Here is a 13,620-nt window from a genome sequence, read left to right as displayed (position 1 = left end):
GAATATGCGTGGAGGGCGTGGGATGCTCCAGCACAGAGCTGGGAGCTCACCCATCCAGCCCTGGAGCTGCACTCTCCATCCAAGGAACTCACTCCTGCTCCTCTACCAGGCAGAAAAGTATTAAAAGAACAAAAGAGTTGGAACCAGGAATATGGATTAGAATTCATGTGGAATGCTGGGGATGGAGAGATACGAGCCAGGGTGGGTGACCATGGGGGATGTCACACATTCGCTGTCCTCCTGCCATATGGTGCCACATGGTCCTGTCTGAGGTGTATATAAACCTCAGCTTCCCAGTGCTCTTTATCTTTTTGGGATAATTTTGGCTATAAACCCTTTGGCTGAGCTCTCTGCCATGCAGGAGGCCGCTGCCTTCCCAGTGTTGGGCACCCCGTAGGGATGACCTGGCTGCTGGAGCAGGGAGGGAAGCTCCGGGCCCTCTGGCATCACCTGGGTGCCCAGAAAGCCCCGAGGGAAGGCGGGAAAGGCGGCAGGTGGAGGCTGAAGGTCGCGCTGTGGACTTTGCCCTGGGAGCAGCTGCTGGGCAGGTGAGACGGGATCCGAGGCTGCCCACAGGATCCTCCCTGCTGGCTCCGGGCCCGCGGCAGCCACAGGATGCAGGAGAACCCCGTGGAGGCTCTGCAGAGGCCTTGGGCTAGGGATGCGGGGATCCTGCCTCCCAAAATCCTGCGGAGACGGGAGGAGGGTTTGTCCTTCCTGCAGCTCACAGCCAGGTCGTGCCGGGGTCCTTCTGCGCAGCCAATTTGGGATCAGGTTTCGATCGATGGAGTCGCTCCAGCCCCGCTGCCCTGACTCAGCAGGGCCCGACTCCCAGAGTCCCCGCTGTGCCTTTGGATCCTCTCTGGGAAGGCTGGAACCAGCCGGGAAGGGGTTTGGGAGCGATTGGTGCTCCCAGCACGGGGAATGCTGTCCCAGGGGAAGCCGAGAATGGTGACACGGGGTGTCGGGATGATCCCGCTCTGCATTCCAGGTGCTGCCAGGGGAAGAGCCGTGCTGGGACACAGCCTGGGAGTGGTTCCCCCCCCCCCCACTTTGAAATCCTGTTGAACCCCATCCTCCCAACCGCTGCTTTCCCAGCCCTTCAGCGCCGGCCTTGGATCATCTTTTTTTCATGAGCGCCGGCGGTCGATGCCTGGGAAAGGCAGAGCTGGAAGGAGCTGCCCTTGGACACCCTGGCCAGGGAAGGAACAGCACAGGCACTGCCCTTTCCCTGCCCATTCCAAAGTGCTCTGGTGCTGCCAACATGGAGCCCGGAGCTCTCAGCCCATCCGAAACCGCGGCTCTCCGCATCCTGATGCTGGATAATTTGCGGAGCGCGGCTCCGTAATGAGTGGTGACCTCTATTAGCCAAGCTCTCCGGCTCCTCAGGAGTTCCCAAAGTGCCTCTCCAGTGTTTTTTTTGGAGAGTGGAAAGGCCGAGTCACTGTACCATTAGGGATAAATCACTCCTGCATCAGATGGATGGATGGATGGATGGATGGATGGATGGATGGATGGATGGATGGAAGGATGGATGGATGGATGGATGGATGGATGGATGGATGGATGGATGATGAGCAGTTTTGGTTCTCGTGGCTGTGAGGGCAGGGATGAGGTCAGTGGGATCAGGAAAAATCAGATAGAGATAGAAAATGAGGGATTTGCCTGAAAATCAGACAGGAAAGCGCTGGAGAGAGACATTCCTGTTGCACCCATTGCCCTGACCAGCAATTTCAATAATTTCTCCCACCTCCCACGGGGAATCTTTGCACAGCCACATCGGACTTGTTGCCTCCCCAGACACATTTTGGGGTGAACCCTCTTTCCAAAGCCTTGGAAGAGGCCTGGATTTTCCCTCTGAAGGCAGGGTGGGCAGAAGTAGCCTGGAGGAAATAATGCTTCAGAAAAGATTCCATCTGGAAACAGGATCCCACAATCCCAGGGCGATGCCACAATGCAGCCATGCCCAATCCTCATCCAGTGGGCACCAAAACCTGGCACCTGGGAGAAAATCCTACAGGACCCCGTCAGCCTGGGCTGGGCAGGGAGATGGGGTGAGCACTGTTTGAATATCCCAAAAAACCCTGGCTGCTCCAAGGACTCTAGGAAAACCAGGAATGCTGGGAATTCATGGCAAGCCAAGGGTGGAGGAGCACAGGAAGGCGATGGCACAGGAGTGATGATCCATGGCCAGCACTGCCACATCCGCTTGTTATCCAAACATCTCCGTCCTGCCACAGGCGCCGGAGCAAAGTCCAGCCCCACGAGAGCTGCAGCAAATCCGGCTGGAAAAGCCTCCAGCACCTGCCTGTGATGGATGCAGAGAGGCAGGATCAGGGGTGGGAGAAGCAGGGAGGAGGGAGGCTGATGCCACGCCAGCTACAGGAAGAGCCAAGGTGGGAACCCACCTGACATCCCGTCATGGAGATAAACAGCTGCTTGTGGAGGCACTTAATGGCTGGGAGAAGGGATTTAATGGCCAAGGATTGTTGGGAACAGCTTGTGCCAAAGCCCTCTAACAGCTCCCATGTAATCAGGGACAGAGATGAGTCTTAAGGTCGCTTCCAACCCCAACCATTCCGGGATTCCGGGATCTTCGGCTGCTTGGGAAGGGGCCAGTTTCTCAGTGTGAGCAGCACAGCTGAAGATCATGGAATTCTGGAATGGCTGGGGTGGAGAGGGTCTTAAACCTCATCTCATTCCAGCCCCCTGCCATGGACAGGGACACCTTCCACGTGCTCCAAGCCCAATCCAAGCTGTCCTGGAACACTTCCAGGGATGGAGCAGCCACAGCTTCTCTGGGCAACCTGTGCCAGGGCCTCCCACAACCTCACAGGGCAACAGAAACTTCATCCCATCCTCTCCACCAAAAAGATGTTACAGAGCAATCCCAGTCCCATCTGATCCCTCCTCAACACCATCACCAGAGCCTCTGGCACTCAATTTAGTGGGATGGGAGGATTTGTGTCCTGCCGTGGGAAAGGGCACGCTGGAAAAGGCTCCTCGGAAAAGGACCTGCTCCATCCGGAGTCCCCAGTGCTCAGCCCTGATCCAAACACAGCAGCCATCCCAGGAATGCTGTGTTGGGCAGGGAGAGCTGCGGCTCCGTGCCAGCTGCTGACAGATGTTGGGGCTGTCAGCTCCCTGCACGCTTCCCGCCGCCCGCGGCTCCGCAGTCACGCACCGCTGCCGCTCCGCTCCCGCTCCGCGCTCCCCGAGGCCGGCAGCAGATGTCCGGCACCGGCCACCTCCGGCACGCTCCACAAATTCCCAGCTCCTGGCACGGGCAGCGCCAGATGGGCTTCCCGATGCTCCAGCGCAGGAAAGCAATTCCTGCCGCGGCAGGGAGCGCCGGGACCGTGAACCCGCTCTCCTGCCCCTAGCCGCTATTCCCGCATGGATATGGAGACGTTCCATGGCACAGCAGGCTGTCTGAATTCCCAAAAAGGATCTGGGAGGCAGCAGGATCCCGCCAGCGCTGTCGAGCACCTGCTGCCTTCCCTGGATGTGTGATCCTGGTGGTATTTTGGGAACGGGCCATTTCATTGCCTGGGTGAGGACTCGCGGCGCTCCGGCAGCGCCTGGCACTTTTCCTGATTCCTCTCCAAGAGCTGGGAATGAGAGGGAGGTCTTGGTGTTCCAGAGGCTCCAGAGCCATCCCTGTGGCTGGGGTGTGTCTGTGATGCTCAATAGGGGCTTTATTGGGAAGTGGAGACAAGAGCTGGAGGAGGACTTTGGGAGGGATTAGACCAGTGGGAGAATTTGCTCCTCCTGCTTTCCTGCAGGGAATTCTCTAGGCCATGGAGGTGCTCCAGGCTCGGATGGGAGGAGCTGGGACAGTGCCAGCACTTAATTGGGGTCTGCTGGGTCTTGCCCTTGTTGGTGGCCTCTGCCCACAGTTGGAGGGAATCCTTCCCAGGGGAGTGGGAGAGGGATGGGATGGGATGGGATAAGGGGCAGGAATAGGGTGGGATAGGTTAGGAACAGATGGGAATGGATGAGGTGGGATGGGGAGGGATGGGAATGAATGGAAAGGAATGCGATTGAATGGAATGGGATGTGGAAGAACAGGAACAGATGAGAAGTAATGGGAAAGAATGGGATAGAATAGGATGAGAAAAGAATGGGATGGGATGGGATGGGATGTCTGTGCCCATCTAAGGAGCCCCAAACAGGGTTTTCCCACCCCCTGCTGGTGTTTTAGGGTTCCAAGTGTGGATGAGCTCCCACTCCCTCATGTCCAGCAGGAGCACACCCAGGGCAGGTTATTCCAATTGGGAAGTGCAGAGGGAAGCACTGGTGCTGAGCTCAGCCCTGCTGGGCTCCAGGGAGTCTCCCCATCCCAGGAGGCAGGAGGATGGCACATCCCACAATCCCACCCTGCCTTTCCTCCAGGAACAGGAAAGGCTCCACTTCCCCTTCCTTCCAAGCTCATCCTGAGCGTCTCACCCCCTGTGGGCCCCATCCCGCTCCGGGGAACTCCTCCCTGTGTGATTCATCCCGCCGGGATCCCCCTCCTCAGCCGAGTGTCACCGGCTGACGCAAATCCTCCCACCCCAATCCCAGGTGCCGGATTTAGAACGGCTCCACCGGCGCTGCCAGGGAGGATCCCACAGCCCGGCTGCCAGCAGGAATGGGATGGGCATCCATCCTGGAGGAGCTGGAAGCGCAAATCCCAGGGAAGGGTGGGATGGTTGGAGCTGGACAGGAGCAGGAATGCGGGCGCCCATCTTGGAGATGCTCCCACTTCCCTCATGGCAACGCTCTCACCAGGGATGAGATGGGACATGGGGTGGGATGGACAGGGAAAGGATGGGAAAGAATGAGATAGGATGAGAAAGAATGGGAAAGAATGGGATGGGCCACTATCCCAGCACACAGGAGACATCCATGTGGAAGCCCCAGGGCAGCAGCAGGAGGCAGGAGGAGCTGGAGCAGCTTCTGGAGAACAGTGGTAAAATCCCATTCTGAATCCAGCTCTTCCTGAGTGCCTTTCCACAGGGATGAGATGTGGGCCCCGAGGTGGGAGAATGGAGCTGGGGAATGGAATCCCTGGAATGCAGCCCTGGGAATGGCTGTGGAGGGCCAAGGGGAACCAATGGCACCAGGAGCACCGGGACTGCTGGGATGGGAGCACGAGGAACTCCGGGTGCTCTGGGAAGGACAGGATTATTGGGATGCACTGGAAACAACGGGATCTCCTGGGAAGAGCACCAGGATGCACTGGGAACACTGGGAGCACTGGGAATGGTGGGAGCACTGGAATGCACCAGGAGCATTGGGATGCACCGGGAGCACGGAGAACCCTGGGAACAGAGTGGTTTACTGGGAGCACTGGGAGGATGAGGATCCATGAGAGGGATGCTCCAGGAGCGCTGGGAGTTCTGGGAACAGAAGCAACACTGAAATGCACTGCAAGCCTTGGGATTCATTGGAACTGGGTCCCTTTGGAGCACAGGGATGCTCCAGGAACACCGGGAACGCTGAGAACAGAAGGGATGACCGGGAGGTCTGGAAGCACCAGGGGGTGCAGGGGTGCTCCAGGAGCACTGGGATGCCCGGGAAGGGGGAGCGCTGGGATGCAGCGGGATGCGCCGGGAGCCCCGGGATGCGGCGGTGCGGTCTGAAAGCTCCTCCTCGTGGCTCCCGGGGAGAACTACCGGGAGAGGCCCGGGATACGCGGGAGAGCCCCGGGGCACGGCCCGGGCACGGAACGTCCCAGCATCCCGGGAAACGTGGAGCCACGGGAATTCCGGGATGGAATGGATCTTCCCGTTCCCGCAACCAGCCGGGATGGGACGGGGCCGCATCCCGGCCCACATGGCATGGGAACATCCAGCTGGGATCATTGTCCCCACAGAGCCACCAACCACCCCGGAGCGCCGCCGGCATGGGGGGGTTCTGGGAAGGATTGGTGTTAATGCATGGAATGTGATTTCAGGCCACGGTCCTGCTGATCCGAGTGTGGGAGAGAGGCGGGAGTGGAAAATCACTTCTGCTGCGAGCAGCAATTCCTTTATTTTGCCTTTTGCTGGCAAAGGTATTGAAAATGAGAGGGAGAGAGGAGGAATGGGAACATCCAGGACCCTCAGGGCAGCTGCAGCTGCGCTTCCAGACAGCTTTCCATGGATTGCACCGTGTCCCCAGCCCAGCAGCTTGCTGCTCCTCCATGGGAGTTGTCCCTAAAGTGGTGGGAATATCCAGGAATCCCTCCTGGGCCTGGCAGTGTCACCGGGATGGCTGGAAAGGAGGGAGCAGGTGTGGGATTGGGGTGGTTTTGGTAACCAGTGGTGGGGTTGTGCTTTGCTCATCCCCTCGTGCACCTGATCCAGGTGGGATGTGCCACCACTGGGATCACTCCCAGCTCTGTTATTCGGGAAAGGGTCCCGCCCCCATTCCATGCTGTGCCCTCCAGTCAGAGCTCCACAAGGAAAAATCAATACCTGGCTTCCAAAATAAGCAGCTGCTGGTGGCTTTTTATAGCAACCTGTCCCATTTGCATCCTCCCTCAGCCCAGGCCCAGGGAGCCCGACCTCTGGCTAAATTAGCTGTGAATTCCCAAGGGAAACAGCCTTGGAAAAGCAGGAAGAGAGCTTGGTAGTGCTGGAATATTCTACCGCAGTCACCCCATCCATTGTTCCTTGCTGGCCCTGGTTTCCACAGGGAGGAAAGTCCCTGATGGGATTGTCCCACTCCTGGAGCACTGCTGGGCATGGGACAGGGTGGGTGCCAGCAGTGCCAGCCCCTCCTTCCCTTGGGATTGCTTCCCAGAGGGAAATTGGGGTGTGGGAAGGAGGAGAATCTGGGGCTGCCCCAACCAGGGAGCTCATGCAGGGAGCAGGGAGAGGGATGGCTGGAAATCCCTGGGATGGGGAGATGCTGACCCTCCTCCCCTGCCAAAATCCCACTGCTGCTGCTGCTCCACGGGCGAGGGAGGTGCCAGGCAGGCAGGCAGAGCACAGGGAATATTTAGGTCACAGTAAATGAGCTCCCTCATTAGAGCCTCTGGAGCTGCACCCACGCGGGGCCGGGGCCTGGAAATCGGGAAGGGGATTTGGACACCCCCGAGTGGGAGGGGAGGATGGATGGGCCCATTATCCCCAGGAAAGTGAGGAGGTGGAAGGCATGGCATTGCCAGGCTTGGATGGACAGGCCAGAAACGGTGGGAGGCTCCCAAAACATTTTAATTCCTGAGATGTTGGGTTTCTGCCCTTGGTAAAAGCTTTTCCTGCTTCCCTCCCTGCTGATCCCAGGTGCTGCCCATCAGCCTCACAGCTGGAGCAGAGGAGGGATAAAGGGGGAATTCAGGGGGGCTGCCAGCCCTTTGGAAGTCCTGGTGAGTTCCTTGCTGTGCTGGTGGGATGGATGCAGGCTGGGGCTCTGGAGCTGCTGGAAGTGCTTTGGGAGAAGGTGAGTTACTTCCCAGATTGTGTCTGGAGCATGGGGGGACCCTGGGGATGGACCAGGAATTTTCCTCCATTTTCTTCCCACATAAATTTTTCCCTGGCATCGCCAAGAGGTTCAGGGAGGGGATTTTTCCCCTCTCTCCTGCTCTGGTGAGATCCCACCTGGAATGCTGTGTCCAGCTCTGGGTGCCTCACTGTAAGGAGGATGTGGAGCTGCTGGAGAGAGGCCAGAGGAGGCCATGGAGGTGCCAGAGGGATGGACACAGGCTGGGAGAGCTGAGGGTGTCCAGCCTGGAGAAGGGAAGGCTCAAGGGAGGCCATGGAACCCCTTCCAGTGCCTAAAGTGTCTCCAGGAGCTGGAGAGGGACTTTGGAGTGACAGAGCAAGGGGGAATGTGTTTCACAGCCAGAGCACCTGTATAGATTGGAGATTGGGAAGGAATTTTTCTCCATGGGGGTGGTGAGACCCTGGAATGGATTTCCCAGAGGAGCTGTGGCTGTCCCATCCCTGGAAGTGTCCAAGGCCAGGCTGGACAGGACTTGGAGCACCCTGGGACAGTGGAAGGTGTCCCTGCCCATGGCAGAGGGTGGCGCTGGATGAGCCTTAAGGTCCCTTCCAACCCAAAAACCTCCATGATTCCCTGACTCTGGGTATCCCAGTTGGCCCTGTCAAGGAGAAGAATCCAGCTGGCAGATCCAGGGATGCTCCCCCACAGCTGGGAGGTGTGTCAGGAATTGCTGCCTGATCCGGAGTGCAACCAGCAGCAAGAGCACTCCTGAGGATGAGTCAGTGTCCCTGAGAGCCGGGCTGGTGATCCAGCAAAAAACATTTCAAGGAGAGGCTCCTGCACAGCTCGGCTCTGCGTCGGGGACGCAATTCCCTGGAGCTGCTGCTCCAGCCCAGCCTGCCCCTGGTCCGTGGCTGCTCCGGGGGGCTCCAAGCTGTGCCCTCACCATGCCCAGCAGCGGAGAGAGCTGGAGCTCTCCCAGCTTCTCCTGTCACCTCGTGCCTATTCCATGTCCCAAGCTGGTGGCTCTTCTGCTGGAAGAATCCTGGAATGGTTTGGGTGGGAAGGGACTTTAAGATCATCTCCTTCTACCCCCTGCCATGGCAGGGACACCTTCCACTATCCCAGATTGCTCCAAGCCCCATCCAAGCTGGCCTTGGAGTTCCAGGGATCCAGGACCAGCCACAACTTCCCTGGGCACCCTGTGCCAGAGCCTCCCCACCCTGACAAGGATGGATTTCTTACCAACATCCCATCTAAATCCACCTTTTTTTTGGTTTAAAATAATTCCTGCCTGACTTTCCACTGCTGCAAGCCTTAGGAATGCCTGTAGTAGGGATGTGCTGGGATGAGTGGGAAGCAGCACCGGGCAGTGGCTGCGCGTAATTGGTGTCACGGCGAGCAGCTGATGCTGCTGATTTTGGGATGAGTAATTCCAGCAGCTTAATTTGGGAAATCAGGCTCTTTGTGTCTTGCCGGGCTCATTTGCAGGACAGCCCTGGCGCAGCAGCCGGAGTCGCTGTGCCGGCAGCCGGACATCTGGAATGCCGGCGTGTCCCTGGCTCCGTGCCTGCCAGGGGCGGCCGCCGCACACATCCTTGGCCCTCTTCCCCCAAAAACAGGGATTTGCTGCCTGAGGGGAAGGGAAACCCTCATTAGCACCCGGCAGGAGGGACAGAGGGCGTGGAATTGCATTTGAATGCAAAGTAAAGTTTGGGAGAGCATCCTTGTGTTTTTTAGGGTCTGTGTTTAGTGTTGGTCACATGTGTGGGATCAGGGTCTCCCTGTTTGAGTTTTAAGGCAGTTTTGTTCCTGGGAGATGTTCAGTGTCAGTGTCCTGGGTTGAGGGACTTCAGCTTTGTGTCCTCCTTGGAAGTGGCCTGGATGACACAAATCCATCTGGCCTTGCTCCCACAGATTCCACCAGCCAGGAATGCTGATGAGACAAGGATGTGTCCATGGCACACATCCTTGGCCCTCTTCCCCCAAAAATGGGAATTTGCTGCCTGAGGGAAAGGGAAACCCTCATCAGCACCTGGCAGGAGGGACAGAGAGCATGGAATTCCTTGTGGAATGCAGAGGAAAGCAAAGTTTGGGAGAGCATCCTTGGGATTTTTAGGGTCTGTGTTAAGTGTTGGCCATGTGTGTGGGATCAGGCTCTCCTGGAATACTTAGTTTGAGTTTTAAGGCAGTTTTGTTCCTGGGAGATGTTCAGTGTCAGTGTCCTGGGATGAGGGACTTCAACTTTGTGTCCTCCTTGGAAGTGGCCTGGGTGATACAAATCCATCTGGCCTTGCTCCCACAGATTCCACCAGCCAGCAATGGGGATGGGACAAGGATGTGTCCATGGGATTTGTCTCCTTGGCTCCAGGAGAGCCAGAATCCTCCTTACCCAGAGCTGGATGCTCCCTACAACCCCTACCACCCAATCCCTGGATATTCCCACTGTGTGGGAACTGAATTGGAGCTTTTGGCAAAGAGGAAGGGGTGTAACCCTGTGAAAAACTCCCTGTTGCTCTGAGGGACCGGGCCAATCTGTGCTTGATGACATCTCCAAACACTGGGATCATCGAGGGGGACAAGCTGGAGAGCGCCCAGCCTTGGGACAGCCCATCCATGCTGCTGTATTCCACACCTTCCTGGCTCCTCCAGGCATCTGTTTGTTTGTGTGGGTTTATCTCAACAGCAGCCAGTGGCAGCTTGGCACGGAATCCGGGAGCTGCAGCTCCTTGGGATGTGGCTCCAAGATGGAGCTGCCCACACAGCCAGGGGAATGGGCTGGAAGAGCAGCTCCCAGCTGGCACTGGCACTTCTCCTCATTTCTTCCCTTCCTGGGAATCTCTGGTGGCCCAAAGGAAGTCCAGAGGGTGGTGGTGGCATGTCCAGTGTCCTCCCATCCGTCTGTGGAGCATCAGCTGCCTTGTAATGCTTCCCAGAGAAGCTGTGGGTGCTCCATGCCTGGAAGTGCTCTAGGCCAGGCTGAAGAGGGCTTGGAGAAAACTGGGATGGTGGAAGGTGTCCCTGCCCATGGCAGGGAGCTGGAATTCAGTCATCTTTAAGGTCCCTTCCATCACTAACTGTTTTGTGATCCTTGGATTCTGTAGCATCCAGGGATTTCCCTGTTTTCCATGGCACTGGCTGCTCCTGACAGGGCTGTGGAGGTGCTGTGTGGCTGGAGCAAATTCCTCCTCCTCCTCTTGGCAGCAGGAGCAGAGCAATCCTGGGGAGTGGATGATCCTGTCCTTGCTGCTCAGGACTTCCCCCAGCTTGTGTGGGATGTGGGATTGCTGGGAATGAGTGCCCAGTGAAGGTTCCCTGTGGGCTCTTGGTCACTGAATTTTGGGATCTGCAGTGGACTTTGTGGAGTGCAGTGGACTTTTTTGGGGTGATTTCAATCCAAGAGATGCCTGTGAATAGGTGGGATGGGGGAGATATAAATGCTGCTCCAGAGCTTTCCCTCAGAGAATCCCATAATAGTTTGGTTTGAAAGGGCAGGGACATATTCCACTATCCCAGGTTGCTCCAAACCCCTGCCAACATGGCCTTGGACCCTTCCAGGGATGGGGCAGCCACAACTCCTCTAGGAAATCCATTCCAGGGCCTCACTCTCCTTACAGGGAAGTTTTTCCCAATATGCCATCTAACCTTCCCCTCCAGTGGGAAGGTTGGAAGCCATTCCTGTTGTCCGGTCACTCCAGTTTGTGCAGAGTTCCTCTCCAGCTCTCCTGGAGACCTTTCAGGTTCTTCCTCCCCACGTCCCTCTGTTTTATGCCCATGGATGTGGCAGTGCCGGGGAACAGCCTGAGGTGGGCAGAGATTCCCCAAACCCCCTGATCTTCCCGCTGGATCCCTGAAATCCCAGCCTGGAGCCGCACGGTGCTGCGTGCCTCAGCTTCGGAGCTCCACCACCTTTGCTGCCAAGGGATTCTTTCCCCGCTTTTCTTCCAGCTCCTGCTCTCAGAGCCTTGTTTGTGGCCGTCAGGATCTGACAGGCTCCTGGCACGCCTCCCGCCCCCGTGGCAGCAGCGATTCCCGATTCCAGCCCTCTCCCCCTTTCCCCTTGCCCTGCCACCGCGCTTGGAGACCTGTTGGGAGGGCTGCGCTTGCCGGGAAATCAACTCCCAGCCTTTTTTTAGAGCCAGAGAAGCCCTGGCACGGAGATGACAGCAGCAGAAGCCAAAAGGCTCAGATGGTTTTAAATGTCAGGGAGAGGTGTAAACGGATCTGGGAGACAGCATGTCCAGGAGCCATGAGATTTCACAGACAGCAGCTCCAGAGCCAGCATCCTGCTGTTTTCCCTCTCTGGGAGCCCGGTCACTGTCCTGGAGCCTGCTGGGATTTGCCTGTGGGATGGAGCTGGTGACCCCTGGAGCAGGGAGGATGGAGGGCAGGCGGGGGGAGCGCTGGTGATGAGCAGAAGCACAAATGAGCCTTGGCTCCCGCTGTCTCCGTGACCTTTTCCGCTCCGGCCTGATCCGTCCTGACACTGGGCCGGGGGAAGGGGAAGTGGTCATCTGGGCTTGGCCGCTGTGTGACGGCCTGCTCGGCCCTGCCACTTCCCAAAAAAAGAGTTTGGAGTCTCTGAGAGTCAGCAAGTTCCCGGTGCCAGCCATCTGTCCCATTTCCCTTAGCAACCATCCGTCCTTTTCTCCTTCATTAAGTGTCTGAGGCGGATCCTGCCTGGCACACCCTCTCCCGCTTCCCTTTTTGCCTCTCTGGATCCTTCCCATCTCCTGTCACTGTGGCACAGAGTCCTGACATCAGAGCACACTCCTCAACCAGGGATTCTTGGACAAAGCTTGGACAGGGGCTGTTTGCTCACATTCCTGCCTGCTGCACTTTTTTTTTTCCCCAGACTGATCTTTTCCAGTTCCCCTCCTTCAGGAGCTGTTCAGGCTGGAAAAGACCTCCAAGATTGAGTTCAGCCACCCAGCTCTGCCATGGCCACCATTAATCCATGTCCCCAAATGCCACATCCACTCAGCTTTTAAATCCCTCCAGGAATGGGGACTGCACCTCTGCCCTGGACAGACTGATTCAACCCTTCCATGAAGGGAGTTTCCCTAAAATCCAGAGAGAAATTGCCCTGAGGCAGCTTAAGTCTTGTTCCTTGGGAGCAGAGCCTGACCCCCATCAGGGAATCATGGAGAGGGAGAAGGTCCCCCCTGAGCTTCCTCTTCTCTGGATTAAGACACAATTCCCTGCTGTATTTCACAGAAGGGAGCTGGGATCTTCTCCTTAGGATAATTATTCCCGGTTATTGGTCTCCAGCCTCTGCTTTGCTCTGAGGTCCCTCTCCCGCCTGCCTGCTGGGCTGTGATCCCAAGGTCTCTGCCAGGGCTTTGTGGAAGAGCTGTGCTGCAATTTAGGATTTGGGATCTCCACGGGCGGCCGTGCCTCCCGGTGAGAGCTGAGCTTCCCCTCCGGCAGCTGGGAGCTGGGATGAAGCCAAGTGGGTTAGACAAGGCTTTGAGGTCCGGGAGAGGTGGGGAATGGCTCTGCAGCCTGGTGTGAGGAGCGGGAACGGAGCCAGCAGCCGAGCCAGGAAGGAATCCTTAATGGGAAACCTCTTGGTTCAGTCCACCAGAAGCAAGAGCAGGATCCTGAGGAGGCAGAGGAGGGAGGGGTTTGACCTAATGAAATTATCCAAGTGCCTTGGCTCCAGCTGCTGCTCTCCAGTCACATCCGACTGATGTCCAGAGACGTGGCCTGCGGGAGGGATCGGATCCTGCACGGAGCATCCGCATCCTCCGTGCCGTGCCCACATCTGACAGCAGCATTCCAGGCTTCCAGAGAGCCTGGAGGCTGCAGGTGCTGCCTGGTGAGGGAGAGCTCTCCGACACTGCTTCCCTGGAGCTCTGACAGGAACAACACAGCTGATCCCCACATTTCCCCGTCCTGCCGCAGCCGTTAGCATCCCAGGAGGTGAGCGGGCTCCTGGAAACTGGGAAGCAGCTCATCCTCGGGGTAAATTCCTATGCTGTGGAGTCTCGGCCAGGGAAGCTGTGTTCATGCCACAGGGCCCTGGGAAAAGGCTCCTGCTTGTGGGGGTGAAGGCATCCCACATCCCTAAAGCTCCTGCTAAAATCCTGATTCATTCCTGGGCTGGAGCTCTCCTCCCGAAGGAGGATGGAGCCAAGGGCATTCGAAAGGTGGGCGGGGAGGAGGAATAACATGAAGGAATTTTGGCGGGGGTGAAGCAGATGA

The sequence above is a fragment of the Zonotrichia leucophrys genome, chromosome 5, assembly GCF_028769735.1.
Source record: "Zonotrichia leucophrys gambelii isolate GWCS_2022_RI chromosome 5, RI_Zleu_2.0, whole genome shotgun sequence".
Lineage (NCBI taxonomy): Eukaryota > Metazoa > Chordata > Aves > Passeriformes > Passerellidae > Zonotrichia > Zonotrichia leucophrys.
The sequence above is the reverse complement of the archived record's forward strand: the minus strand, read 5'-3'. Positions refer to the sequence as shown.